Here is a 19,246-nt window from a genome sequence, read left to right as displayed (position 1 = left end):
CTTGAGCAGAATCAGACGCTTGGTCCAGCATTTGCAGATCGGTTCACTGAAGCTCTGGAAATCGCAGGAACCAGCGAAAAAGGAGCCTTTCGGCGCTCGCCTCGCTCCTTCAGGTCAGGCTGCGCTGCTCCTCTCCGCGAAGTCCTCGCCACTCACCCACCGAAACCGCCCGGTACGGGGCCGCGGGGCCGCGGGACCGCAGCCAGAGCGGGCAGGGGCGGGACTTCCGGTCCCGCTCGCGAACGCCGACCGCGCCAGGCGGAAGCCCGGCTCCCGGCCAGGATCCGGGAGCCCGGACTAGAGGTGAGTTCGGAGCCGGAGCGCCTCAGGCACTTGTCTCCTCTGTGGATGCTTCTTGCGCGCTGTGGCGCCGAGCCGCGGGACTGGGAGACCCGGTAGGGACGGGAGAGTCGGCGCTTCCCGCACCGGTGAAGGGAGAGCTGGGACCTCGGTTTTGAGGAAGGGGCCAGGACTGGGAAGGGGGAGCCGGGAGAGCCCCCAAGGGCAACCGTGAGGGTCTGGGGAGGAGGTACCGGGGACCCTGAGACGAAGAGGCCTTGAGACAGGGGGCTGCGATGACACTGGACGGAGATGCACGTCGGAGGAAAGTGGGGGTGTGTCCCGGGTCCTGGCGGATTGCCTGGGATGGTGGCAGGATATGGCAAAGATTGACTTCCAGGGAGAGATTTAGAAACGGGGTGCAGGGTAAGGGGTCGCGTCTTCTCCGAGGGTCCTAGATGAGAAGGACATCTTGCCCTAAGGAATCAAGAGAGATGACCAGTCACCGATTGGGTGCTGAACTCATTTTGCTTTATTTGCAATTAATCCTGCTTAAAAAAAAAAAAAATCCCCCTTGGGTGGATTTCGGGAAATATTTTGTATTCTTAGAAAAAGCTTAAACCCGTTTTCACCCAGATTCAACTTTGCTGCCTTTGTCAGACTGATAATATTTTAAATCTCTCTTCAGACGAGGCAACTAAAGTTTTCCTTTTGGATTCTTCTTTACCTTGCAGAGTTTAGGTTTTCTTATTTCCTTTGTCATGGGATGAACTTCTAAATGGGTTTGGGATGACTGTGATAATTACTGGAAGAGCCCGGGCTGTCAGCGTTACAACTTAATCGTTTTTTCTGCTCGACGTGGTAACACATTTTTAGATGTTAAGTGACTTGGATTTTTGCCACAAATGGGGCAGCTAGAGAAAGCCATCTAACACTGTCTTTGATGGAGGGTGATAGCTGATGATAGCTTCAGGTATTTTACATTTTCAGTGTTAGAATTTTTTTTATTTTTAAAAATGACTGCTTTGGGGCTGGAGTTGTGGCTCAGTGGTGGAGCACTTGCCTTACATGTGTGAGGCACTGGGCTCTATTCTCAGCACCATATATAAATAAATGAATAAAATAAAGGTCTATCAACATCTAAAAATATTTTTAAAAAATGACTGGTACAGGTAACTCTTAGATCTGATTTGCTGGTCAGATTTGAATTATTTCAAATAAACCAGAACATTTTGTATTTATTGGTACCCTGGTGTCTTGCTAGTTTTTATATAAATTCTTGATAGCCCTGAAGATCTATGCATTTGAGTGATATATACAAGTCCTTGTGTTTAGGAACACAGTTGATATTTAGTGTAAATCAGTATCTAATCATAAACCAATTGCTTTAATATATAAATGAGCATATTGAATAAAATTTCAAATTAGATAATGAAAAGATGAAAGTGATCTCCAAAGTTACTTCATTAATTGCTATCTTGGTTACTAAATGTATCTTAATTTAAGCTCATTTCTTTAAGTAGACTGTCCTGTTATCTGATGAGGCTTGATTTTATTTTTGCCTACAGTCTTGGTTTAAAAAACTTTGTTCTTTCCCCTTTTGCCTTGGTTTTTGAGAAGTGAAGCACTTAAGAAAGCATGCAAGACTTCACACTTTAGTTCACTTTAGTTGGAGGAAGTGCTCATTGTTGAAACACAAGAGCATCTATCTTCTGTGGAAAGTTTCTAGTTGTATTTCTGAATGATATGTTTGAAATTTGATTGCTTGATGTTTTGGAAAAATCTTTGGAATGTTTCTTTGTTCTAATTGTTAAGTATATTTCTTAACTTTCCCTCTAGATAAATTGTTATTTTGTAGGATTGAGATGTATTTTACAGTGTAAGCAATAATGGCAATTTTTGATTAGATGCAGCAAATTGCTAGTTTATCTTTGGGTTCACTGTTTAATTTTTTTTCCTGCTGCAGTGTAATATGTGTCTGCATTGTAAAAACTACCAAAACAGTGCTAACCAGAACACTGTTTTCATATACACATACTTAAACATTTTGTTTCTCTTAATGACCAGTTTGTAATTATATCAAATAATTTGCTATGTTTAGTTCTTTGACTCCATGCCCTCTGGTGATCAGTTTTATTATTATATAGTGCATTCTCAGTTATCTGCCTAACCTGTAGAAAGCTATTCCCTGCCCTTTGGTAGAATCAAGAGAATTTGATATAGCTGAGGAATATATAACTTTTGACTAGGGAGATTCCAGAATGCTGATTTTATTAACTTTCCACGTAGCTGTTGTACTGCCCAGTGATACAGAGAGTGGCCCTCAACCCTTCCTTTAGGATCACTTTCTGTACCTTTTTCTCTGCTGAGTTAGACCTTTTTCCCAGTCATCAAGATGATCTGGGCCTCAGGGCCTCAAAAGGGGATCACAGTGGTCAAATAAGATTACAGTCCTGTTAGAAGGGCCCTGTCTATTCTGTTGAATCTGATCCATCCATTTTGGCAAATTTTTCTGCCTCTTCCAAGGTAGGTATGACTGTGAGCCTCTGGTTTAGTTATTGTTTTAAAAATAATTTTTTAATGCTAAATCATAATTTTTCTGATTATATAAATGGACTCCACTCAGTTTTGCTTAGAGTGAGGCATCACATTATACTTTAACTTTTATATCAAAGTGGTAAGACATGTCTCACAATTATAAATACTGTAAAAAATATACTCCTAGCCTTTGTTGGTATTGTTAGTTAAAATTCTTTTTTTTCTAAGGAAAAGAAGAGCTATTGGATAAAAGATTTGGGTGGGTGTAGGAAAACTGACCATTACCAGTGATGTACTAGAAGTTGTCTGCTGTAATAGTGAAGTGGTTTAGAATTGCTAGCTCCTTGTGATAATATAACAAAGACTTAGAGTCGATTTTATTATAGTTTAAAAATAATAATAATGATAAATATATTTGTGTGGGTATATGTGCACTCTCATTTATTGCCTGCAGGTGATGGGGAGGGGAACCCCTTTTATCTCCCATGAGAATGAGCGGGCAAAGCCTTTTGAAGTTGAAGTTTATGTGGTAATTAGGAATCATGGAGAAGTTTGAGGGAGGGATTGAGATAGTAATAGTTTATTTAGTTTATTTTAAATATTTAGAGGAGGAGGGCATGGAGACTGGTGAAATCATTGTAGATGGGAGAAGTCAAAGCTTTATAATGTTACATATCAGTTAACTTGTTTTACCACAGGAGGGGAGTGAGGGCTGATTCTGGAAGATGATACAAAAATCAAATTCTAGACTTTCCCATAGGAAATAATGACTATGCAGATAGTATCAGAGTCAGCTCCTATATTTTAAACATAAGTAATGACTATTTCATAGTAATTGAATAGAATTGCAAAAATAAAAAAAAAATAGTACAAGGAACCACCTGTATACCATTTATTCAGATTCATTTATTAATGTTTTATCCCATTTGCCTTATCATTTGAGAACAAGAATACCATTTGTGTGTGTGTATGTATGTTTACTTTTTCACATTCCTGGTGATTGAACCCCAGTCCTTACAATGTTAGGCAGGTGCTCTTCCACTGGGCTACATACTCCCAGTCCACAAAAATAAAAATAAAAATCGATTAAAGTAGAATGCTCATATAAAATATACTCCCAAGTTGAATTGCTAACTTCATTTCTTCTCTAATAAACATTTATTAGCTCTCATTTGCTGAGTTTTGGAGTGAGAGTATTCCTTTGGAATTAATCTGATTTAATTCCCTTAAAGATTATATATTTTGACCAATCTGGAACAGGTGGATTTTGATTCCTGAACTCCCATAGACTCTGCTAGTCTTAACATCCTCACAGTAGGAATAATAATTTCTTTGTTGTTTCATGATTACACATTTTCATTTGATCTTAAGACAAGTATATAAATATTCTTCCTTGCACCTACTTGAAATCATACTTGCATTCATTACAAAGACCTCCTTATAATCTCTTTTTAGTTATAGAAAACAACAGAACAGCATATCTTTTAGGAACACTTAACTTATTATGTAATAAGTATCTTGTTAACTTCTCTATGGCGATACAGTTCCTTTAGGATTTTTATCTGAAACATACGTTTTCTTTAGTCAATTCACAAGGTCTTATGTTGGTTGATCTTTTAAGATTCTAGGTTTCATACCCTTTTATACCCCTTTTATGTGTTCTGAACAAAGCTTAAAAGTGACTAATGTATAATAAAAATTATAATAATATAATATAATATAATATGCATAAGTTATTTATAAAGTGGTTTTTTTATGACTATGACTTAGGGCAGGAAAGTGGTATCTTTATTTCAGAGATGGAAAACCCTGAGTTCCAGAAAGGTTAAGTGACTTACCAGTGCTGTTATGGAGCTTGACTGTATTCAACTGAAATACCATCTGCCCTGAGTTGATGATCTGGCACTATGCTGTTTGGACTTTCAGCCTCTAAAATTATAGGACAAATAAACATAATGCCATGTCTTCTGATGCTAAATCCTGTTCTCCTTTTGATTGAATCTTATTTTTGTGTCCTTATAGGATCTATCTACTTATTTATCTAGATATATAAAATGAATATTAAGTAATAGTGTAGAATGGTATCCATCTTAAGAAGTAATGATCCAACAATGTGCTGCCTTCATCAGACATGTTAAAAAAAAGTGCAATTACAAAAGCCATACTGACAACCTAGTGCATCCAGAATGAAATGATCAGGATGGTGAGAAATCTATGTACTAGCACTATTTAACCTGGAGAAGAGACAGTTATCTTTAAATAGATGACAAAATCTTGTGTAGCAAAGACAAAACAGATATTTTGTGTTGCTGTGGATGACAAATTTGGAGAATGAATGATGTATCTCCTGCACTCTCTGTATTTACATATCTGTATCTATAATGTATCTACGTATTTATATCTATATATTTATATCTGTATCTGTTTTTTTTTTTTTTTTTGTGCTGAAGAAGTTTGAACCCAAAAGCATTCAACCTCTGAATTAAATCCTCAGCCCTTGTTTTTATTTTGTTTTGAGATGTCTCACTGAGTTGCCCAGGCAAGCCCCAAACTTTGTATCCTTCTTCCTTAGCCTTCTGAGTCCTTGGGATTGTAGGTGTGCACCACCATGCCTAGCAAACATATTTTTAAATGTACCCTAGAATCATGTTGACTTTCTCATTTTTTCTCCTCTGTTACCAACCTAACTTGCGATTGGGGAAATAGAGTATTTGCTGACTGAACTTGTTCTCCAAACAGGCTTGTCATCCATTATTCCAAATGTCATCCACAGAAACAAGAAATATCTCTTTTCTCTTTTCTTTCTTTCTTTCTTTCTCTTCCTTCCTTCCTTCCTTCCTTCCTTCCTTTCTTTTCCTTTCCTTTTTTTTGGGTGGGGGATTACCAGGGATTGAACTCAGGGGTACTCAACCACTGAGCTATATCCCTTGCCCTAGTTTGTATTTTATTTAGGGACAGAGTCTCACTGAGTTGCTTAGCACCTTGCTTTTGCTGAGGCTGGCTTTGAACTCATGATCCTCCTGACTCAGCCTCCCAAGCCATTGGGATTACAGGCATGCTGCACCACACCTGGCTCTGTTTTCCCTTTTCTATGCAAGATTCTGTCATATATTTAAAGATATCTATCTCTTCTCCAGGTAAATAATGCTAATACATAGATTTCTTACCATCCTGATCATCTCATTCTGGATGCACTAGGTTTCAGTATGGCTTTTGTAATTGTCAGCACTCGTTTTATATGTCTGATGAGGTGGCAAATGGTTGAACCATTACTTCTACAAAGTAGATACCATTCTGTACTCCTATTGAGTTCATTATTATTGAAGTTCCAAATTGTATTAATATTTCAGCAGCACATCTTGTTCCTATATTAAGTATTTGGTGAGTCAAAGCTTCCATAGTTTTTGTGGGAACTCTCCATTAGTCTGACCCTCATGTACTGGTACAATAGATTTTTAAGCTGCAATGCAGGACTTTTACATGTATTCCTATTAAATTTTATCCTTCCTGTGTTTTAAAAGTTCATTATTTCAGCCTGTAGAAATATATTTTGGTGTCAGTTTGCTTACTCATTTATTAACAGTTGTTTTAAGCTTTGTCATCTATATTTATCCCTTAAAGCTTTGAGTCAAGTCTGGTTTTGGATTGATGAGGGTGATTAATGATTAAAATGAGAAGAAAGCATTGCTAGTTTGTTGGCATTGTATAGAAAGTACTAACTTAAAAAATAACAATCTGGCATTTATTTAAAATGCTTCAATATTTTAAAGAGGTTGTAACATACAGACATTTGTTAACTCTTAAAAAGGAAAAGTACCAATTTGACTTTTACTGTGTTAGTATATTAACCAGACTTTCCAGAGAAACAGAACCAATGTCATATACAGTATGTATGTGTATTTTTTAAAAAAGATTTATTTCAAGGAATTGGCTCATGCATTTTTTGTGGTGGGCAAGTACAGAATTTGTAGGTCAGGCCAGCAGCCTGGAAATTCATGCAGGTAGTCTTGAGGCAAACAACTTATCTGGGATGCTCTCAATGTACTTTCATCTGATTAGATGTGTCCAACCACTTTGTTGAGGTTAATCTCCTTTACTTTCAAGTCAACTGATTGTAAATATTAGCTACATCTACACAATACTTGCATAGCAACACCTAAACTAGTGTTTGATTAAATTAACTGAGTCTTGTAAACCTAGCAATGTTGATACATAAGACTATCACAGTTAGTATCTAAAATATTTTTGGTGTATTAAACAAATAATGTGGTATATAAAATACTTCTTGGTGATTAGTAGACAGAAGAATGTCTGTATTTGTAGCCCAGTTAGTCTTTAATGGATTTAAAAACAACAAAGCCTAGGTTTTCATTCATGTATCAAGTAAAGAATGGAAAATGAACAATGTAAAGGCCCTTGCCATTCTTTGAAATTTGTTATTCTCTTTTATAGGTCACTATGTTATATTTTTTAAGGTTAAGGAGTCTTAAATGACTTTAATGCTCGATAAGTTTTTCTGTTTTTTTGCATAAAAAATTCTTAGAGCAGGGAATTAGTTTTGAGCTTAGTTAGTCTAATAACCCTCATTCACATTTGAGAAACTGGTTTCAGAAAGGTGAATGATTTGCCCAGGTAACACGGCTAGTAAAGAACTAGGACTAGAGTTTGAGATCTCTTGGTTCCCATTCCAAGCCCTTTTTTTCTGTAAGAGTGATTACACTTAAGTGAAACCAATCAAGGGCAGGCTTTCTGAAGAGAGGGTGATTTTAATCTCAACTTCAGAGAATATAAATTGGTAGTTAAGAGAATGGAGGTGATTATTTAAACCATTCAGTGACATTGGTGGGAGGGTAGGCAGAGAAGTAGGTGTGTCATAAGTATAAAAAATGAACCACATACCTACTTGGGGCACATAGTGACATGATACCCATGGAACTTGAAGAAATTTTGCAAGTTGGTGAAAGCTAGCCAGGCATTGGATGATTTATAGGGGATAGGAAAAGACCTTAAGGATAGGAACATAGTCCCAAGACAAGTCACCAAGACTTGTTTTCTGGAGGAGGTTAAGGATAGAGATGGTGCTGATTTGGAAACCATTTTGGACAAAATTAGAAGAAATTTCTGGGGCATCAAGAGAACGTTGTAGGATATAAGTGGATTCTTTAGAAGGTTGCTTGGTTTCAGGCATTAATTTGAGCTGAATTTAGGTAATAACAATAATGTTACTTGTTGATCACTTATAATCTTAGCTCAGGAGAGTCCTTGATCAAGTTACTGAACTTTCTGCCTTACCTTGCAAAATATGCATAATAATGCTCATTATTAGGAGTAAACAATGTATTGTGTATAGGATGTGCTGAGTATAATGTGGTGCTCAGTAAAGTGTAGTTTTTATCATACTCTACATGGAAATTGGCTGAAGGTCTTATTAGAAAGTGGCACTAGATGAGGTCCTTTTTTCTTCCTCTTTCCCTTATTTTTGCCACTTCATGCCACCTCCACAGATCTTTAGCATTTTTGTCCTCACATTTATTCTTTGCAGGCAGGTGAATGTCTCTGACATGTATAGTACTTCTCTACCTCTGTCATCAGAGGACCTGCTTTTTGAATAAATTATGCAGTTTTGGGGGTATACATTTCAACTGCAAATTCCATTTCATCAGATTGAAATGATGTACTACAGTGTTAACTCCAACTAATTTTATAACCCTCCTCCTACTTTTTAAAATAATTTCACTTTGGAATATAAGTATCAGGATGGAGCTGAAAAAGGGAATAGAGTGCACAACCCTCTCCTAACAGTTCTTCCCTTCAGGTTTGGAATAAGAAAAAAAAATCTGTGAATGTCAGGTGTAGAGATAATTGGTTAAACAAAAAAAGACCTTTTCCATGATAACTGCTTCTTAAGGCATGAAAATACTTAAGTATGTAAGTGACAGATTTTTTTCTATGTATGGCCTCAATATCCAGTATTGAGATCTAGATATGAAGCGTAGAATATCTGCCTCAACTTTGTAATGTAATTCTTTCTGAACCAAACCAGGAAACCATTCAACTTATATTTAGAGGATTGATAGAATTTGCACTCGACTCAGAGTGACTTGGTGTGCTTAGTTATCATTCAAGGAGACTTTGCCACACTTGAAAATCTGTTAAGAAGGGTTCATTCTGGAGCCTTTTCAGCTGGAAGACAGTGTCTCTGCATAGTTTTGTATGCTAACTTTTAATTTTAAGTTGAGAAATTCATGAATTTCTACATTTGCAAACAGAAGGATTTCAGGAATGCTTAAGCTTAAGAAAGAACATTTTCCTTTTTTTAAAAGTAAATAATCATCAAATTTTGAGTGATAATGGTTTTTTAAAAAATATTTTTAGTTGTAGATGGACACGATATCTTTATTTTTATATGGTACTGAGAATTCAGTGCCTCACATGTGCTAGGCAAATGCTCTACCAATGAGCTACAACCCCAGCCCCTAGTGATAATGGTTTTTAAAGTGATATAATAAGATAGGACAACTTATTTACAAACCTCAGTGTTTCATGTTACAAGGTTTTCTGCTTCACAGTCCTATAGTTGATAACTTTCAATAATCTGTCTACAGTAACATTTAATATTCAGTGAGATATTCTGGCAGTTGTTGCCTCTAAGAAATCAGAGTAAGTAGTGTGTTGAACATTGTATTTGTTCCATAGTCCTTGGTGCATACCATTTTGCAATTTCCTTTTTTCCCCTGCTCTTCAGAGTTCTTCCATTGGATATTGATACTTTCTTATTTTACAAGTGCCCATGCATTAAAGTCATCCATTTTTTTTTCTTCTATTGCCCCTGCCCCATGAAATCTCTATTTCTTTCCTGTTAGTCTGAATTATTAAGTAAACCCAGAGTAAAGTGTGGAATTCCTTTAAAATACACTTAGTCCCAAGGTGTATTTAATAAATTATGTATATATATATATGCATATATATATATACACACACACAAATAATACATATATTTGTGTATATTAATATTATATATGTGCTGGGCATGGTAGTGAATGCTCATGGTAATGCACGCTTATAATCCCAGCGGCTTGGGAGACTGAGGCAGGAGCCAGCCTTAGCAAAAGTGAGGTGCTAAGCTACTCAGTGAGACCCTATCTCTAAATAAAATACAAAATAGGGTTGGGGATTTTACTCAGTGACGGAGTGCCCCCGAGTTCAATCCCCGGTACCTGCCCCCCCCAAAAAAAATTATACATGTGCATGCATACACACACACACACACACACACACACACACACACACACACGTATTTTCAGTACTGGGGGTTGAATCTAGGTTTTTGTGTAGCAAGAACTCTACCAGTGAGCTATGTTCTTAGCCCTTTAGTTTTTGTTTTGAGACAGGGCCTCACTAAATTGTCAGGCTGACTTTGAACTTTCAATAGTGTTGCTTCAGCCTGCTGGAGTAGCTGGGATTACAGCCACGCACCACTGCATCTGGTAATTATATATATATTTATTTAAAGTGAAGCATGTAAAACTAAAAAAAACCTGTTAGCCCAAAGAATTAGCAAGCACTTTAATATGTTTACTTTGTTACTTCAGATTTCCTTTTTTTTTTATTTTTAGTTTTTTGAACTCCCAGTATCTAAGAGAACATATTTCTTCCATATAAGAGTTGAGAAGAGCCAGAAGAATAATGGGAGGAGACAGGACCTTTTCAACTTGACAAATAGGTGTAACTACTTCTTGAACTTTTTGCTCCTGCGGGTCTTTAATCTTCTACGTCTGTCTGTCTGTCTATTTATTTATATTGTTTGTTGACTTTTCTTATGAAATATTAGTTGCTGTTTACTATCTTCTATCTTGCCATAAGATAGATGCTCCTAATTTATACATTGTCAAATTACGTGTTCTTCCATGAAACTTGTGATTTTACTTTGCTTTTCAGAGGGGTAATAAATTTTGTTGACAGGATGGTTTTTTTCTACCAAGGACTAAAAGTCACCCATAAATGTGTCCTTTTTGTTGAAATTGTCTCTAATACTAGCTTCTATTTATTGGTCATATACTATATTCCAGGCATTGTGTTGGGATTTTAATATATTGATATCTTCACAACAACCCTTATGTACATAAGATATTTATACTTCTCTATAGGAGAGATTAAGTACTTTGTCTAAGTTTGTACCACTTAAAAATGGTGGAGCTGATTTTAGCCCTTCTCCTTCTGAGTATATGCTGTTTTCTTGTACATTTCAAAAGCCCCTTAAGTGTTTTGGTGCCCATACATAAAGTACTATTTAGAGAGTTTGTTGCATGTTGATTCTAGATTTTTTCGTTGTTATATCTGTGCTTTCCAGAAATGTTTTCTTTTACTTGTGTTATTGCATGTGTTCCAATTTAAAATTTTTGTTAAATGCAATTAGTTTATTATTGACCAATTTTTTTTCTCAAGGATGATACCATAATTAACATAGCATTTAACATAGTTGAAAGTAGTATATGCCTAAGAAATATTTGTTGCATGGATAAAAACAATAGCAAAAAAAGAGGTGGCAGTTAATGTAGAAGAACTGTTTGAATAAAAACTCATTTCTATTGGAATGTGAGGCTGGAACATTTCTCATATTACAGCATGCTGCAGGGCAGGGCTAGAATCCAAGCTTTGATTAAAATCACCCCAACTCTTTTTTTTCCCCTTGCTTTACTGCCACAAGTTATTGCCAGCTTAAAGGGATAATGGAGGGTAATGATGAATTCATTTCCATCTGCTGCAAAAAAATTTTTAGACAGTTTTGCTCTTTAAACATAGATAAAAAGACCACTTTAAAATGAAGAGTAAATTAGTGGCTCCAAGTAAGTAGTTATTAGATTCCTGCTTTAAAGGCTTGTTCAGGTGATGCTGATGGCAGTTGCTGCCAGTTAGCAGCTCATTCCCAAATAGTTTCTCTCCGGGTGGTGGGAGTGGTAAAAGAATTCAAGTATTCTTGAGTCTTCTCTTTTCATTCTCAACTCATAGGTTTTAGACACATGTGTTATTTTCCCAGAGATTGCTTAGATTTTTCTTATGCTGTCAAGGTCAAATGCATTTATTTTGTCATTTCACAATGTATACATATATCAGAACATCATGTTGTATACCATAATTTTTATTTGCCAATTTTATGTATGTATTTATGTATTATATGTAAGTATGTATTTTTGAGTGTTGGAGTAGGATTTATTCCGAGGGAACCTGATAGGGATTCCTTTTATTTGCCAATGTAGAAATGAATTTTAAAAATAGTCAAATGAGAATTGAACTTTCAGAATTGTCTGCAGTAGATTCTTATTTTACTCACTGGAACCTGAGGAAACTAAGCTGTTTTGAATTGCCTGCATCTCCAACTTGTTACCCTGTCCACTCCTCTCCAGCAGTCAAGCTGTTTGAGGGGCAGATTGAATTACTGTGCTTACCTAATAGTTGGTGCTTTTTGTTTCCTTTTGACTTTACTGTGGTTGATTAACTGTAATGGTTACCCTCAAGATCACTTTAGCAACAAGCAGTGTATTACAGAAATATTTCATTAGTACCTTAATACTGTAACCTGAGTATAGTAATTAGAGCTCTGGGCTCAATTGAAGAGATTAGTAGTCACCTTTACACTAATAATTTTTTAATGATTTAATTTGTGGTGGTTTGTTATTGGCTTCCAGGCCATTGTATTTGCTGAATGCTTTGTGATGGGCACTAGGATTAATTTACTACTATCAGGGCATATGTAACTAAAATGTAATTTCTTTGTATAACCACTGTTAAGATACTTTTTGACATTTCTCCTTGTGTCTTATAAAAAAGATTCAGAGAATAATAATTGTGAGATTACTAACAATTATTAAATATGTACTTTGTGTTTATCACCCTACTAAATGTTTTACATTTCTTATATCTAATTTAATCTTCACTATAATTCTTCTCAGGGCCATTATATTTTTTACAGATACAGAAACTGAGGCTAAATAGCTCGCCCAAGTTACTATTTACTGGAGTTGGGATTTGAGTCTGGTCAACCAGACTTCAGGGACTCAACTCTTGACTACTTGGCTGTTTATCAAGCTGATGCCTCCTGTTTTATACATAATACAGCTCTATTTAAGATTTCAACATATAAAATTCCCCCATCTCATTTTCTATTAGAATCTGCATTATTTTCCATTTCTGTTGTAATAAAACTTTCTTCCTTCATTTAATGGTTGTCAGTTGGTTTCTTGCAAATCATTTGCAACTTTCAGCATTATTATTTCAGGTAAGAAAATTGTGCTACCATGATGGTTGGTTGTGCTTTCAAGTTGGAGGCAGTCTTCTATACAGACAGACAAAGCAATTACATGTTTTTTTTTGAAGGGGGATTATATTATAATTTTGGGGGGAGTAGTTTTGCCATTCAAAATTTGCCTTAGATGCCTGTAGAAATTAATTTTTACTCTCTAAAAATTAATGTACAGATGGTATAATTCTGGAAGCATTCTACATAGAAGAGAAAATATCAATTTAATATTGGCTACCAGAATTAAAGGGTAACCCATTTTTGAGTTGGTTTGTTTTTGGTACTAGAGATTGAACCCAGAGGTACTTAACCATTGAGCCATATCCCCATCCCTTTTTATTTATTTTTTTTATTTTGCAACAGGGTCTGAGTTGCTTAGGTCCTTGCTAAGTTGCTGAGACTGGCTTTGAACTTGGAATTTTTCTGACTTAGCCTCCCAAATGACTGGAATTATATGCATGCATTACCATGCCTGGCCATATCTGGGTTATTGAATGAAATATTTTTCATATTTTTTGTCCTTAGGGTCAACTACTAATATTTTACTGAACACTTTAATATTTAGAGCACAGTATCAAAATCCAGAAAAAAATCTTAATACAGGATGATATTTTATTGTCTCATATTTTGGAATTATATGCTCATTCTTAATTTTGACAGATTTTCATTAACTGAGGTGAGTTACACATCTTTAAGGTGACATAATTAGTAATCATTCTTTTTTTCTTCTAGAAAGTGAGAGGGCTGCTTTTTATTTTATGTGTAGTGTTAATCTGCATTTTGCTATGAAAGGAGCATTTGTGACATATTGAACTTAAATCTTTCTTCTGAAAAATCTAAACATACTTAGACATAGTTTGATCTAGTAGACTCTTAAAATACTTCACATAAGATAATTTTGTTCTGAAACTTTTAAATTCTGATTAATGAAGGAATGCACACAAAATCAAGGAGGTACATATGATTGAATTTATGAAATAGTTGTGATATTCATGATTAAAATAGTCTTGACTCAGCAACCTAAAACAATAAACATTTTTTGTTTGTCAGACATACTTCAGTGTCATGAAATGAAGAGGAAGGAGAAAGGTTTTTATACAGCTTTGTGCCAGGCACTGCACAAGGTGTGTACATATCAGTTTAAATCATAGACTAAAAACTTTCTGTTATTATCCCTTTTTTGAAGATGAGAAAACTGAAGTTTTTAAAGTAGATGATTTGTCTGGGATTAGAAGGAACATATGAAAAAACTGGAATTTCAATCCAGGAATATCCAACTTCAAGCCTGAAGTTTTTCTACTACGTCATATGCTTTCTTGTCTTTTTTTTTTTTTTTTCTTATTCCATTTTTCCCCCTTCAACTGTATTGGAAGTTTTCAGATCTGTCTGTCTGTCCATCTGTCTCTCTCTCTCTGTTAGTGCTTACCTTAGAAATGTTAGTATGCAGTCTTAAAGTCTAAATGTAAATACCATCTTCACATTCCTCCTGAACAATAAGATCAACCTCCTCCTGACATCATTTAACAGTTTTTTGCCCTTTGAACATTCCTACAGGCTTCTCAGCAGAAAAATGAATTATTGTTTTAATTTATTTCCCTGTGGAGCTTTATGTAGGGTAGTATCTGGTGTCACTTTCCACCTTGTATAAGCTCTGAAGTTTGGCCTCCTTTTACCCTATTTTCTATAGCCCCCTCCATATCAAATTCATGCCACCAGTACTGTGTAGATGCCCCGAGGCATGTTGACTTCAGAACTAACTCATCTTTCTAGATTTGTGCTTTCTTATTATGTATGCCCTGGGAACATTTCTTTCACTATGTTTCTGGCTCTGCCATACATTTAAAAAAGATTTTTGAAATATTTAACCTAGCATTTTTTAGGTTATCGCCAACCATGAATCCACATTGCCAGAAAGATGTCCACTTTGTTCTTGTGCTTGCCTGGGGTGTTTGCATTGAACCTGTGGGGTGTGAATTAGCTGGCCAGAATACTTCTTTGGTTTATTGTAGACTAGTGTGCTCATTCCTGGTAACTGGCAACACTCTTGCATTGAGTGTTGTAAGAAATAAACATTTGTTTGAAGGGGAAACAACACATGCCTTCCAAAAGAACTTCTTGTGGGGGGGCGGGGTGGAGAAAGAATACATCTTTCAGTGGGATATGAAGTATTGCTTTTTCTTGCACCTTATTCTAAGATAAACACGCTCCAAGGATTACTTTCTCTGTGCCTGGGATGTCATGTTGTTAAAGCTCAGGTGGGAGCAGATGCTCTAAGATTTATGACATTAAGACTAAAATTACCATGAACATGTCAAAACTTATTTGTAGTGGAATTTTGCAGAGTTTGTTCTGAGAACTTAGCTTCTTAAAGAAGCTTTAAAAAGATGATATAACTTTCATCGGTTCTCCATAAATGGGGTTTTTAATGTGTTTCTGGGGGCATCTTAGGCTTAAATATCCTGTTCCTTGGTTATAAAAAAGTTTCTACCAGAGATTTTCTTCACGTGTGTCTTCATTTTAAGTGAAGAAATTATTATTGAAAATGGTGTCTGTACTATTTTTTTCTTATTCTACTAATTTAACAAATTTTAGGACATTCAGAAGTAGAAAATGACTTTAGAGCAGTATTTCTTGTAATATTTTTTCCATACAATCTTGTAATATGATTACTATATAGGATATATATGTTTTGCTTTAGTTACTAATTACTGTTAAAATAGTATTTTAGTTGAAAAGATAAGTAATCCACATTTTAAAATGTTCATGTTAATGTTTTGAGTTATTATTTTCATAGGAGGTGGTGTTAATTTATATTTTGGGCCGAGTTCTCTCTTAGTGCTGATAGAAAAGATGAACATTTGAAGGGAATCAGTTGTTTGCTTTGTAAGTAGTGATGTTGAATAATGACTAAGTACATTCATTTGCAAAGCCAATATAAACTCCAGACAGGTATTTCTATGCATTTTCCTTAAATGGCTCATTTGCTTTGGTGTGTATCACCACTTGATCTTCACACATAACTTGTGCATGAAATAAAGCAGCCGTTCAAAGATAGATTTAATTTTTTATTATTTAATTTTTTGGGGAGGGAGGGTTGTTATAGTAAGAAGATGATTGTAATTTGTATATGGATATTGGGACTTTTTTCCTTTTCTACCTTCCTTTCTTCCTTCCTTCTGCCTTCTTTAAAAGCTAGTTTCACAAATGAAAACAAAGATACAGCATATCAAAATCTCTGGGGCAGCATGAAAGCATAAGTACATAAGTACAGTTATCTTAGACAAAGGTGCCAAAGACATACAGTGGAGAAAAGGTAGCCTCTTCAACAAATGATGCTGGCAAACCTGGAAATCCATATGCAGTAAAATGAAATTAAACCCCTGTCTCTCACCCTGCACAAAACTCAACTCAAAATGGATCAAGGACCTAGGAATTAGACCCAAGACCCTGCACTAAACAGAATAAAAAGTAGGCCCGAATCTTCATCATGTTGGCTTAGGACCATACTTCCTTAACAAGTCCCCCAGAGTGCAAGAAATAAAAGCAAGAATCAATAAATGGGATGGATTCAAACTAAAAAGCTTTTTCTCAGAAAAGGAAACAATCAATAATGTGAAGTGAGAACCTACAGAGTGGGAGAAAATTTACATGCACTTCAGATACAGCACTAATCTCCAAAATTTATGAAGAACTTAAAAATCTTTATACCAAAAATACAAAGAACTCAATCAATAAGTGGGTTAAGGAACTGGGCAGACACTACACAGAAGAAGACATACAGGTGATCAAATATATGAAAAAGTGTTCATCATCTCTAGTAATTAGAGAAATGATAATCAAAACCACCCTTAGATTTCATCTCACTTGAATTAGAATGGCTATTATCAAGAACACAGTAGTAAATGTTGGTGTGGATGTGGGAAAAAAGGCACACTCATACATTGCTGGTGGAGTTGCAAATTGATGCAGTCACTCTGGAAAGCAGTATGGAGATTCCTCAGAAAACTTGGAATGGACCCACCATTTGACCCAGTTATCCCACTCCTCTTTTTGTACCTTCAGGGCTTAAAATCAGCATACTACAGTGACACAGCCACATCAATGTTTATAGCTGCTCAATTCACAGTAGCTAGATTGTGAAACCAACCATGATGCCCTTCAATAGGTGAATGGACAAACTGGTATATATACACAATGGAATATTATTCAGCCATAAAGAAGGATGAAATTATAGCATTTGCAGGTAAATGGATGGAGTTGGGGAATATCATGCTAAGTGAAATAAGCCAATCCCCCAAAACCAAAGGCCAAATGTTTTCTCTGATAAGTGGATGATAATATATAGTGGGTGTGTGTGTGGTGGGGTATAAGAGAAGAATGGAGGAACTTTGGATTGTGTAGAGGGAAATGGGGTGGAGGTGGGGGAAGGAAAGATGGTGAACTGAGATGAATATCATGTACCCTAGGTACATGTATGATTACACTAATGGTGTTAATCTACATTGTGTACAACCATAGAAATGAAAAATTGTACCCCATTTGTATACAACAAATCAAAATGCAGTTTGTAGAAAAATAAATAAATAAATAAATAGATTGCAAATAATTAAACTTATGCTTTACCTCAAGTCCTTGGAAAAAGAAGAAATTTCCTCCAAAATCAATAGAAGACAGGAAATAATAAAGATCAGAGCCAAAAGTAATGAAATCCAGAATAAAGAAAAAACTATGCAACAGAGTTGGTTCTTCAAAAAGACAAATAAGATTGATAAACCCATAGCCAAACTAACCAAATGAAAGACCCAAATTGACAAAATTAGAGATGATAAAGGAGATATAACCACAGACACTTCTGAAATCCAGAGGATCATTAGAAACTATTTTGAAAATTTATACTCCAATAAACTATTAAAATCTCAAAGACATTGACAAATTTCTGGACACATGAACTTCCCAAATTGAACCAGGAAGATATAGAAAAACTAAACAGACCAATATCAAGTAATAAAATTAAAACAGCAGTTAAAAGCCTACCAACAAAAAAAATACCCAGGACCAGATGGATTCTCAGCTGAGTTTTACCAGACCTTTAAAGAAGAACTAGCACCAGTGTACCTCAAATTATTCCATGAGATTGAAAGGGAGGGAACACTCCTAGATACATTCTATGAAACTAGTGTAATCCTGATACCACACCAAAGACGCATCTAGGAAAGAACTACAGACCAGTATCTCTGATGAACATAGACACATAAATTCTCATTAAAATATTAGAAAATGGGGTTAGCGTTAGGGTTAGGTTTAGGGTTAGGGATAAGGAGGGTGGTAAGAATGGAGGAAGGAAGGACTGTATAGAGGGAAAAGAGGGGTGGGGGGAAGGAAAAAAATAACAGAATGAATCAAACAACATTGCCCTATGTAAATTTATGATTACACAAATGGTATGCCTTGACTCCATGTACAAACAGAGAAACAACATGTATCCCAGTTGTTTATAATAAATAATAAAAAAAAGAAAAAAATATTAGAAAATGACATTTGAAACATATTAGGAAGATAAGACACCGTGAGCAAGTGGGCTTTATTCCAGGGATGCAAGTTTATTTCAACATTTGCAATCAATTAATGTAGTTAATCACTTAAATAGAATCAAGAACAAGTATCATATGATCTTTTCAATAGATGAAGAAAGGTCTTTGATAAAATACCGCAACCATTCATGTTAAAAACATGGAGAAACTAGGGATAGAAGGAACTATCGTAACATTATAAAGACAATATCCAGCAAACCCAAATCCAGCATCATACTGAATGGAGAAAAACTGAAAGTGTTTGCTCTAAAATCAGAGACAAGACAAGGATGTCCACTCTCACTATTTCTATTCAGTATAACTCTCGAAATTCTAGCCAAAGCAATTAGGCAAGAGAAGGAAATTAAAGGGATACACATTAGAAAGGAAGAGGTCTATCACTGTTTGCTGGCAACATGATCCTGTGGGTAGAAGACCCCAAAAATTCTACCAGAAGACTTATAGAATTGATAATGAGTTTAGCAAAGTAGCTGGATACAAGATCAGCCCTCACAAATCAATAGCTTTTCTGTATTACAGCAGTGAGCAATTCAGTTGAGAA

General features: G+C 35.6%; 1 protein-coding gene across 2 annotated transcripts in view; it reads left to right on the top strand.

Annotated features, from left to right (window-relative positions):
* The first annotated feature begins 287 nt into the window (after window positions 1-287).
* Disp1 (dispatched RND transporter family member 1) overlaps window positions 288-19,246 on the top strand; it is a 196,107-nt gene continuing 177,148 nt past the window's right edge. Inside the window, exon 1 of one of the 2 annotated variants that reach the window (XM_047521420.1) lies at window positions 288-303. The gene's annotated coding sequence lies outside the window, so the exon portion shown is untranslated. Of the gene's footprint in view, window positions 304-329; window positions 396-19,246 lie in introns of those variants that run through there. The other variant, XM_047521419.1, reaches the window with a different exon arrangement.

The sequence above is a fragment of the Sciurus carolinensis genome, chromosome 12 (assembly GCF_902686445.1).
Source record: "Sciurus carolinensis chromosome 12, mSciCar1.2, whole genome shotgun sequence".
Taxonomy (NCBI): domain Eukaryota; kingdom Metazoa; phylum Chordata; class Mammalia; order Rodentia; family Sciuridae; genus Sciurus; species Sciurus carolinensis.
The sequence above is the reverse complement of the archived record's forward strand: the minus strand, read 5'-3'. Positions and strand labels throughout refer to the sequence as shown.